This window comes from Peromyscus californicus, unplaced genomic scaffold, assembly GCF_007827085.1.
Source record: "Peromyscus californicus insignis strain IS unplaced genomic scaffold, ASM782708v3 Scaffold_23__1_contigs__length_62951481, whole genome shotgun sequence".
Taxonomy (NCBI): Eukaryota; Metazoa; Chordata; class Mammalia; order Rodentia; family Cricetidae; genus Peromyscus; species Peromyscus californicus.
In genome coordinates this window covers 51,070,505-51,082,528 of record NW_026294534.1, presented here as the reverse complement: position 1 = coordinate 51,082,528, position 12,024 = coordinate 51,070,505, and positions in this window count along the sequence as shown.

Genomic DNA, 12,024 nt, shown 5'->3' with positions numbered 1-12,024 from the left:
GAGCGGGCACCCAAGGTGTGCAGCGGCCCCAGCCTCCACCCTGAGTTAGACAGTTTTGCAGCACTGTGATAAAACAGAAGAGGTAAACCACCTAAAGTAAAGATTGATTGGGGCACAAGTTTTCTGCAGTTTCAGTCAAAGGTTATCAGCTAGCTGCGTCGCTTTTTAAAAATACACGTACATATTTCAAGTTTATTATTAATGTGCATGAGTGCTTTGCCTCCATGGACATATGTGCACCACACATGTGCCTGGTGCCCATGGAGTTCTGGATGGTTGTAAGCTACTACGTGGTGCTGAGAACTGAACATGGGTCCTCTTCAAGAGCAGACAGTGCTCTTAACTGCTGAGCCATCTCTCGAGACCCTCCAGTGCTTTTTGGCATGTGGCCAAGTGGAAATGTCATTCAGGAAAGGCACAGAAGAGAAAGGTGACTCTTTCTTTATTTTATGGTGACTAATGGTGGCCAGGGATCGGAAAGGAACAGGAAGAAAACAAAGACAAGATACTTCCTTTTAAAGCATGTGCTCAGTGACTTCTACCAACTCTGCCCCCTCCTCCTCATAACCCAGTCATTTCAAACTAGTCAATAGATAACTGATTCATTGATTAGGTCAGCACCCTCATGACCTAATCAGCTCTCAACAGTACCAGTTGCTCAGAGCTAAGCCCTCAACACACTAGCTTTTTGGAGGGGCATTTCCTATCCAAACAGCAGCACTAGCTAACAAAGGTTACTTCCTGGAATTCACTGTCTGCCCCTCTCTTGGTCAGGACTGTGAGTAATTAATTAACCCAGGGCAGAAGACATAGATCAAAAATGGGTTGCTGGTAGGGGATCTTGAGTCTCACCAGATAACTCCGCCCCCAGGGCCCCTCACCCGGGATGAAGGTGGACCCATGATGGAAATTATAATCTTCCAACATTTGTGCAAATTCCATGGCCTTGACTTGCTAACTTTGGGGATCAACAAAGGATGTTCTAACTCCCAGGACAGGACATCTCTCTTTCCTGCAAGGAGAAGCAAATAGTTCCAGTAGTTTTTCCATTTGTCAGAAAACAAAACAAAACAAAACAAAACAACCAACTAACCACACACACACACACACACACACACACACACACACACACACACACACACACACACGCGCGCGCGCGCGCAAAGCCACATTTTCAAAAGTCACCCCATGTTCTCGGGAAATCACCATCAGAGTTAACAGATACCACCACCAGCCCCACCCCACCCCCAAATAATCAACAGTGTGCACTCCCTCCCTCCCTGTGGCCAGATGCCCAGAATGAGAGATGTAATGTAGGAAGCAGAGAAAATTATTTATTAGAGATGGAAAAAAAATCACATAGATAGAGAGACTGGCCAAGATTCCTACCCAAATAGAAAATGGGATGCTTGTAAGAAAATTGGACGCTTGGAAGTCTTCGAAGCAGCAACGTCTGCCACAGTTGCTGTTCGCACGCACGGGATGTGAGTTCTCAGCACACATCGCAGAACAGCACCATAAAGCAGAGTGAAATTCGCCTGCTTTCAGAAATGAACTTGTTTCACACCTACAAAAAAAAAAAAACAATGTAAGGAAAAATCATTGTCATATTTATACATCAAACATCATGCTGTGTTCAGTGGGGGGTTTTATATGATTTTAAAGACATCCTTTTAAGATGTCAACCCCTTACGACCTGCAAGCAGGATTTACACATCATTGCACAACCACATTATGGGAAGAACACAGAAATTGCATTTCAATGCTGATTGGGCCTCTACAAGATGCTTGCATTCTTTCCCCAAAGAGACATAGCAGTGTTTTGTTTTTGTTTTTTTCTTTAAACAGAAGAAATTAATAATAAGAGGGTGAGGGCCTCTGTTAAGAACTGCTTGGCTTGCTTCTGCATATTCTGCACAGAGTCTCTCAGGAATGGGGTATCCCATTGAAGAATTTGGAGAAGAGACCAGGAAGTAGGATATCCTTTTCTGTTCCTCTCTCTGCTGCAGCGGAGACCACTGAAGCCTTCTGATGTGTAGCTAGTTCACCTCAATCCTTTCTTCTTGCCCTGGCTTCCCAGAGAAGATGCTCTGATGGTCCTGCTCTTCATGTCGCTGATGCTCTGAAACCATTTCAAACTGTAGTCATTGTCTACCTACCCATGCACACTTTTTAAAAAGTGTGTGTGTGTGTGTGTGTGTGTGTGTGTGTGTGTGTGTGTGTGTGTTCCTGTGGAGCCAGAAAGGGGCATCAGATCCCCTGAAGCTGGAGTTGCAGGCAGTTGTGAGTTGCCCAATGTGGACTCTGAGAACTGAACTTGCATCCTCTAGAAGAACTGCAAGCAAGTCATAACCCCCCGAGCCCCTTTGCTTTTCACTGAGACAGGGTCTTATAGCTGAAAGTTTTTCTGTGTCCTGCCCAGTCTGTAGCCACTCAGACCCAAGTAAACACACAGAGGCTTATATTAATTAAAACTGCTCAGCCATTAGCTCAGGCCTACCACTGACTAGCTCTTACACTTAAACTCAGCCCATTCTGTTAACTTATATGTCACCATGTTTTCCATGGCTTAACCTGTGTGCCATTACATGCTGCTCCCTGAACATCAGGCTGACGTCTCCTCACTCAGCCTTCCTCTTCCCCGAATTCTCCTTGCCTGCTTATCCTGCCTATACTTCCTGCCTGGCTACTGGCCAATCAGAGTTTTATTTATCAACCAATCAGAGCAACACATTACAGCATACAGAGTGATATCACCCATCAGGGTCTCATGTAGCCAAGGCTGTCCTCATACTCCATATGTAGCTGAGGATGAACTCAAGCTTCTGATTCTCCTGCCTCCACCTTCTAAGTGCTGGCATTACAAGCATGCACCACCACTCTCTGTGTGTTGTAGGAGACTGAATCCAGGGCCTTGTGCATGTTAGACAAACGCTTTACCAACTCAGCTACTCCCCAGCCCCAGTACACCCTTTCATTGTAAAGTTAGGAGTTCAGATTCTCCCAGTTGGTATTTCGCTGTCACCCGCACGAATTCAAATTTCACCTGTTCAGCTTTATACGAGACATTTAGTTTCAGCCCACAGCATCATTTCAACCACAATATTTCTAAAACAAAGCCCACCCTGAAAACATAGTTCTTACACAACCTGTGCAACTGTTTCCAAGGCCCGATTATTGACCCAGCCTTTTGATACGAAGTTAAGTGTTATACTGATTTATGTTTTGTTTGGGTTTGATTCTGTAGACGTGATCTCACTGCATAGCCCAGGCTGGCCTTGAACTCACGATATTCCTGCCTCAGCCGGGAATATTGGGGTTACAGGTGTGTGCCAGAATACTCAATTTGTGTTTAACCTCCTGCATTTCCTGTATTCACTCAAACACTAACCCCTACTGCTTCTCCTTCTGAAACATGTCTCTTCTAGCTCTGCTCACCAGTCCATCCCTGCATCATAGCCCCCATCTCCTCCGACTTTCCTTGACCCTCAGCCTCACTAGGGGGTCTCTATCACTCTTCTCTTCCACAGGCTAGCCCTCCACCGTGTTCTCTCGTTCTTTATAGGACACCTGCCATAGAGCACCAAGATGAGATTTCTGCTTGGCAGCAGGCATGGTGCTGGAAATGTAGTTGAGATTTCTATACCCTGATCTGAAGGAAAAGAGAAGAGCATGGTGCTGGGTTTGCCTTGGGCTTTTGAAACCTCAAAGCCCACCTCCAGTGACACACTTCCTCCAACAAGGCTACCCCTCCTAATCCTTCTAATCCTAGAGTTCCATACCCTGGTGACTGAGCATTCAAATATATAAGCCTATTGGGGGGGCATTCTTTTTTCCCCTTTTTACTTTTCTTTTTTTTAATTTAAGACTTTTTTTTTCAGTTTATATACTAACCACAGTTCCCCTTCCCTCCTCTTCTACTGCTCCCCCACCCATCCACTCCCTCCTTTGGGTAGTCAACACAGGCCGGCATACCAAGTTGGGGCAGGACCAAGCCCCTCCCCACTGCATCAAGGCTGAGCAAGGCAACCTAATATCGGGAATGGGCTCTAAAAAGCTAGTTCATGTGCCCAGGATAAGTACTGCTCCCACTGCCAGGGGCGCCACAAACAGATCTAGCCACACAGCTGTCACCCACATTCAGAGGGCCTAGATCAGTCCCATAAAGGCTGGGGGAGCCATTCTTATTCAAAGCACAACACTGCTCATAGCTTTATTAGCCTTGGAGTTAGTATTGCATTTGTAGTTTTCTCCTTGAAGTTATGGGAATAGCACACTCTTTTCTAAGGTAATGCTTTTCTTCCTCACTCAAGGTCACATGTGTCCCAGGCTGGCTTTGAACTTCCTATGTCGTCAAGGATGACTCTGAACTTCTGCTTCACCTGTTTCCTCCTTCCTAATGCTGGAATTGCAGGTGTGTGCTGTTGTGGGATATTTTGATCAAATGCTGACACTCCCAAGACTGACAATAAAGTTTGCTTTGAATCAGATGGCGGAGCTAGCTACTAGCTGACCAAAATTGTCCACAGAGGTTTTGGAGGACCGCGGACAGATCAAGAGACACAGGAAGTAGCAGGGTAAGGCTCAGAGAGAGTCTCGGCCCTTTTTGGATTAAGGAACAGAAAAAGACAGAGAGAGACAGAGAGACAGAGAGAGACAGAGACAGAGAGAGACAGAGAGAGAGAGAGACAGAGACAGAGAGAGACAGAGACAGAGAGAGACACACAGAGAGAGAGAGAGAGAGAGAGAGAGAAAGGAGGTCACTGGTCGTTTCTCTGCTGCTTCTCTGATCATTCAGGTTCTTACCCCAATATTTGACTCCTGAGTTTTTACTGATAAAGAATAATTAGATAAATGCTTCAGTGTGCCACAGTGCCCAGTTTACACTATGCTGGGAACTGAACCCAGGGCTTTGTGAGTGCCAGGTAAGTACTCTACCCTCCCTTCCTGCCTCCCTTCTGTCCATCCTTCCTGCCTTCCTTTCCCTCTGTCACTTTCTTCCTGTTCTTTGTTTTCTTTGCTGGAAATTGAACATAGGCCCAGAACTGGACTCACCCTGCCAGTGAGACACCACACCACTTAGACCCTGACATTTCTTACAGGTTTGAGTTTGTATTGCCTCCCCAACACATTATGTCTGGAGGGCAAGGACAATGTCATCCATTTTTGGTTATTCCTTCTTGAGGGCCTATTGATTTTCCCCAATCCATATCTATTTTTACTTTTCCATCTTTATGTTTATATTCTGGTAAGTCATCTATAACCATTTGTGAAATAAAGTATTTCTGGGCAAGAAGGATAGTTCAGCAGTGATGGATCAGTTTGATCTTGGGGGCTCACATCGTGGGAAGAAAGACTCAAATCCTGCAAGTTGCTCTCTCTCTCTCTCTCTCTCTCTCTCTCTCTCTCCTCTCTCTCATACACACACACAGTCACTGCCACACTCATATGAACGCATGTATACACACACTGCAAATAAATGTCACAAAAATACTTCCAATATTTCTCCTGTCTCTGAAGCAGACAGGTCTCTGTGAGTTCAAGGCTGGCTTGAAACTGGACCCAGACTGATAGTACTCATGTATAATCTCGGTATTGGTTGTGGGAGGGAACTGAGACCGGAGAATCAAGAGTTCAAGGCAAGCCAGGAACATATAGTAAGACCTTGTCCAAAGAGAACCCCAAACCCCAAGCCCCCCACATCACCATCACCGCTCACCATCACAGTCTTTTTGCACAGGGAACTTACGGGAAACAGGTGGGGAGTGTCCCATTCTAAGCAAGGACACTTATTTACAGATGATTCCACTGCACATCAAGCTCCATACCCCAAATGACTACCAAGGAGAGTGTGGGGCTGGGGAGTGGGGTGAGGCGGACAGACAGACAGAGATGGAGACCCAGGAGAGGGATGCAGATGGTGACGTAAGAGAAGTAATAATGGAAGAAGACATGCAGAGCAGCAAATATTTTAAGAAGAAAAGAAAAACCTCCACTGTCTGGCACATGGGGAAGGGCCAGACCAAAGGCCACGGGGCTGGATCTAAAGCTGTGGGCCTGCTTTCTTTAGATCTAAGTCACCGGGTGAACTCAGCGGCGGAGGAGACCAGGACAGCCTCATCCCTCCCAAGATCCCCCATTCTCAAGGCTTCACTCCCTCCCGTTTTATTATAGGGCTTGGATGATAATATGCCAATGCCACAATCTGTTTCGGGCAAATAAATCACAGGAAAGAATCATTGCAGTTTAAAGGGTAGAGACTGAATCCTAACTTTGATTTCCGTAAAACCATCACCACATCACAGGCATCCACAATTGCTACCCTGTAGACTGAGCCGCCACCGCCATTGGCGGTGTGGCTGTCTCTGGAGGCTTCCCTCTTGCTTGTGGAGGCTGAGCAGGGGAGGGGGAGGCAGCCAGCTGGACAAGCGTCCCTCCTGCAGACACAGCAGAGCTCTGCTCTCTCCTTGCAGTCAGGAATGAAGGACTCTGCCCTTCTTTTCTCAGGCTGTGTCCTTGCAGGTTGCTATTTTTCATGGGCTTGGCTGCTTGAACACCCTGGGGGCCAGTTTAATAAATGAGGTGCTTTCGAGCACTAGGTTCCTAAATTCCTTTCTTTATCCGTCTCTCTCTGCTGTACGGAGAGGGTTTCAACAGCCGAGGTGGTCTTTTGTGACACTGAGCCTCCAAAGCCAGCAGTTGCTTTTGCATAAAAGCCCTACAAAGCCTTGGTGGGGCACTATTGGTGCATATCTAAACCTTAAAAGGAGTCTTTACTCAGAGCCCCTGCTACCACACCAATTCCAAATGCGAAATTAGAGTTACTTTTTTGTGTTCTTTATTGTGTGTGTGTGTGTGTGTGTGTGTGTGTGTGTGTGTGCTGGGGACTGAACGGAGGGCCTGGTGCATGTTAAGTCTGTGCTGTGCCACAGAGCTACGGCCGGTGGCCAGATAATCCTTAACTTCAGTTTTCACAAAACCTTCCTAGAAAAGGAAAAGTAAAGAGGAATTACAAATTAAACCACAGGGGATGGTTGAATTAGCTTGTATTAAAGAGTGAGCTGGCGGCAAGATATCCGTCTTCACAGTGATTCTGCCAGAAGGGAGTTTGTTGAATGTGCGTTTGTGATATAATTTATAAGGAAATTGGTTTTACTTAAAAGGACATTTTTTTGCTCCATGTTGTAGCACCCTTGAGTGCTTGGGTGGGGGAAGGGAGAGGTAATTCCATTAAGCTTTCAATTTCACCGGCAAAAGAAATGAACTAGATGGGACTGGGAGATAAGGTGCAGGCAGCTGGCCATCACTCCCCTGACCTTGCTCCAGGGGTCGGGGACTAAGAAGCCAAGCCTTTGTGCCTGAGATGTCAGTCCCTGTTTAATTAGAGGCCTGAAGTGCCATTGTTCCCCCTCTGTAAGCCCCAGTCTCAATTTGCTGAGAAAATGTCCATTCTGTTCACAGTGGGCAGATCATGTGACCATCACCCCAGCAGCCTGGAAAGTCACATGCTTATTCTGGGGCTCTTCAGTGGATCAAAGACCAGAGCAAATGTGAAACTCGAGACAGGCTGGAAGAGATACCACTGACATGCGGAGAATCGCACATCTGTGTTTGCTTGGACCTCCATGGTCCACTTAGACAAACGGAAGGCTTTAGTAGTAGAACTCCCCATTTCGTCCCTCCCCCCAATTTTTAACATTACAATTTATTTAATGTATGGGTGGGGGAACGTGCCACTGCACATGTGCGGAGGCCGGAGGACAATTAACAAGAATGTGTTCTCTCCTCCCACCACTGCGGGCCCAGGCACTGAACTCAGGTCGTCAGGCTAGGTAGCAAGTCTGTCTAGCTGGCCAAGCTCTAGTGCCAGCCCTCCACACTTCTCTTCTTGAATGTGGTTCCTTGGCTTGTTTGTGGAGCACGCAGGGAGGAAGAAACTCTTCAAAATTAAACTAGGTACGAGCTCAGCATGGAGCATATTTCTAACATGTGAGAGCTGGGGGTCTCATCCCAGCAACACACACACACACACACACACACACACACACACACACACAGAATAATACTCAGATTTCAATGTTTTCACATTTTGGGCAGGGTTTCTCACATCAATTTCTGTAATCCTTAATGTATACATTGGTGGAGTGAGAAATTCACCTCAGTAGGTAGATCACTTGAGTGGCACAGAGGACAAACATCTGAATCCAAGCCCTAGCAAGATGAAAATGTGAAAATGCCTAAGTTGTACCTTGCTAAAAGTGGCTGCACAGAGGGTGCATTTTGTTTTTTCCCTTCCTCAAGCAATATCTTAGAGGCAGAGGCAGGAGGATTCCAAGTCTGAGACCAGCCTGGGCAAATCAGGTGGACTTACCTCATAATCAAATTGCAAGAGCTGGGGTGTAGCTCAGTTGTAGGGTGCTTATGCAGCATGTGCAAGACCCTAGGCGCAGTCTTCCACCCCCTCCCACACACACATGCAAATGAGCTGTATTCACTAGAACTGCACTCATCCAATTCTGTAAGCAGTCCCACTGAGGCTATTTAAATCTGAACTAGTTAAATAAAGTCTAATTAGAAATAGGGTTCTGCAGTCCAAGTAGCCACATTAAAGCATCCACAGCCATGTGTGGCATCTCTAACATAAAAAGGACATATTTAACAAGTTTTTTTCTTTTTTATAATCATGGGGCAATCAGGTTGTTTCCAATATTTTACTAATATGTACAATACTGTAGGTAGGTCATGACTTTAATCCCAGCACTTTTTTTTTTTTTTTTGGTTTTTCGAGACAGGGTTTCTCTATGTAGCTTTGCGCCTTTCCTGGAACTCACTTGGTAGCCCAGGCTGGCCTCGAACTCACAGAGATCCGCCTGGCTCTGCCTCCCGAGTGCTGGGATTAAAGGCGTGCGCCACCACCGCCCGGCTAATCCCAGCACTTTTAAGCCCCAGGATCATGATAGGAAATTCCAGGGTAGCCTAGTGTCTTAGTTAGGGATTCCACTGCTGTGAAGAAACATCGTGACCATGGCAACTATTATAAATGAAAACATTTAATTGAGGTGGCCGTTTATAGTTTTAGAGGTTTAGTCCGTTATCATCATGACGTAACACGGCAGGCATGGTACTGAAGAAGGAGCTGAGGGTTCTACGTCTCGCAGGCAAAAGGAAGTGAAATGTGATGCTGAATGTGGCTTGAGCATATATGAGATCTCAAAGCCCGCCTCCACAGTGACAAACTTCCTCCAACAAGGCCACACCCATTCCAATAAAGCCACACCTCCTAATAGTACCACTCCCTTTGGGAGTCATTTTCTTTCAAACCACCACATTCCACTCCCTGGCCCCCAAGGGCTTGTAGCCATATCATAATGCAGAAAATGCATTCAGTCCAACTTCAGAAGTCCCCATAGTCTCTAACAGTCTGAAACTTACTTGAAAGTCAAAAGTTCAAAGTCTCTTCTGAGATTCATATGTTCTCTTAACTGCAATCCCCTGTAAAATTAAAATAAAAAAGCAGATCACATACTTCCAACATATAATGGCACAGGATATTCATTACCATTCCAAAACAAAGAGAAGGAAGCATAGTGAGGAAGTACTGGACCAAAGCAAGACTGAAAACCAGCCGGGCAAACTCCAAGCTCTCTATCTCCATGTCTGATGTCAAAGAGCTCTTCAGACCTCCAACTCCTTTCAGCTCTGTTGACTGCAGCACACTTCTTTCCCTTGGGCTGATTCTACTCCCTGTTAGCAGCTCTCCTTGGCAGGTATCCCACAGCTCTAGCATCTCTAACATCTTGTCTGGATTATCTCCAAGGCAATCCAGGCTTCAACTTCACAGCTTCATGAGATGGTCTCTCTAGACCTCCATTTAGGGACACCCCTGACACATGCCTGGCCTTGGCGGCTTTTCTTAATTACAGAGGTAGATTCCATATTCTCTTTGTTCTATCCTTAACTTCAGAACCACGTGGCCAAAGGTGCCAAGTTCTGATGCTTGCTGGGGCTAAAACATGGCCCCCTTATTCATTACATCTTCACCAGTTTTCTGTTTTCCGTGGTTACCTTCATTGCCTGAGCTTGGCTGCTCTGGAGCTTACTGTGTAGATCGAGCTGACCTCAAACTTAGAGATCCACCAGCCTCTGCTTTCCAAGTGCTAGGATTAAAAGTGTACACCACCACACCTGGTTCTAAGCTTCTCTTTAATTCTTTTTCACAAGTTGGAAACTTAGCAGGGTGGGATCTTGCCCTGAGGTCATCACTCCCTTTATTCCATTTCTTGATCTGTTAGCTCCTTGAACTCAGGATCTGGCTCTATTCTATTTCCTGGTGCTCCTTTTCTCCTCAAATTTTACATTTTCTTGCTCTTTTTCATTATAAATCTGTATAAGAGTGGCCAGTAGTAACCACACAACAGAGTTAATACTAGGCTGTTTTGAGATTTCCTCTGCCAATGAAGTTAGTCCAAATCTCTTCATTTTAGTCTCAGGCAGACTCTGGACAACAGTGAAAAGCAACCACTTTCTTCACCAAAATATCACAAGAACAATCTCTAGGCAACATACTAAAATTCTTCTTCTCTGAAACTTCTTGAGCCAGCTCCCCACAATTCAAATCATCCTTAGCACCACTGTCTTTCAAGTTCCTACTGATATGGCCCATTAAGCAGTGCTTAAAGCATTCCACTGTTTTCCTAACCCAAACTCCCAAAGTTCACATTCCTTCAAAGAAGAGCATGGTCAGGCCTATCACAGCAATGTCCCAGTCCCTGGTACCAACTTCTGTCTTAGTTATGGTTTCTACTGTTGTGAGGAGACACCATGACTACGGCAACTCTTATAAATGAAAACATTTAATTGAGGTGGCAGCTTACAGTTTCAGAGGTTTAGTCCATTATCATCATCATGGGACATAGCAGTGTGTAGGCAGGCATGGTACTGGAGAGGTAGCTGAGAGTTCTACATCTTGCAGGCAACAGGAAGTGAACTGAAACACTGGGTGTGGCTTGAGCATAAATGAGACCTCAAAGCCCACCTCCACAGTGAAAAACTTCCTCCAACAAGGCCATACCTACTCCAACAAAGCCACACCTCCTAATAGTGCCACTCCCTTTGGGGGCCATTTTCTTTCAATCCACCACATTTGGGCTACTTAGCAAGATCCTGTCTCCAAAACAAATACAAGACTTCTGAATATGTGATATCATTTCATGCTTGATGAATAAGCATATCTGGACCATAGATTCCTAAAAGGAGTTAAGACATTTGTAATTTTGATATGGAGTATCTTTTGTTTTGCCAATATAATGATTTCAACTTTTTTAAAAGTTCCCATTTTATATGTGAAAAATAATATCTCACATTTTTAATGTACATTTATGTAGATGAATCTCAAAAGGTCTTATTAATAAAAACAAACCCGGAGCCAGGTATTGGACTGAACGCTGAAAGATCAGAGAAACAGAACAGGCCTCAGCTAACCTTACCTTGCCAACTTCTCAGCTGATCTTGTTTCCTCAGACTGAAAGCCTCTGAATCCTCATCCAAATGGATCTCAGCTGAACTGCTACTAAAAGCTAAAAGCTTAACAGAGCCTCTAGTTCCTGGTCTTCATGCCTTAAATACCTTTCTGCTTCCTGCCATCACTTCCTGGGATTAAAGGCGTGAGTCACCAGTGTGACTTTGAACTCACAGAGATCCAGATGGATCTCTGCCTCTGGAATGCTAGGATTAAAGGCGTGTGCTACCACTGCTTAACCTCTATGTTTAATATTGTGGCTGTTCTGTTCTCTGACCCCCAGATAAGTTTATTAGGGTGCACAATATATTGGGGAACACAATGTCACCACACATTTATACAAGGAATGAGCCTTTTAATGTTTTATGTTATTCTCTCTCTCTCTCTCTCTCTCTCTCTCTCTCTCTCTCTCTGGCTTCCTGACAATATTTTCTTTCTCTTTTATTGAAAGTAGATTTTTTTCCTACATAATATATCCTGATCATGGTTTTTGCTCACTACACTCC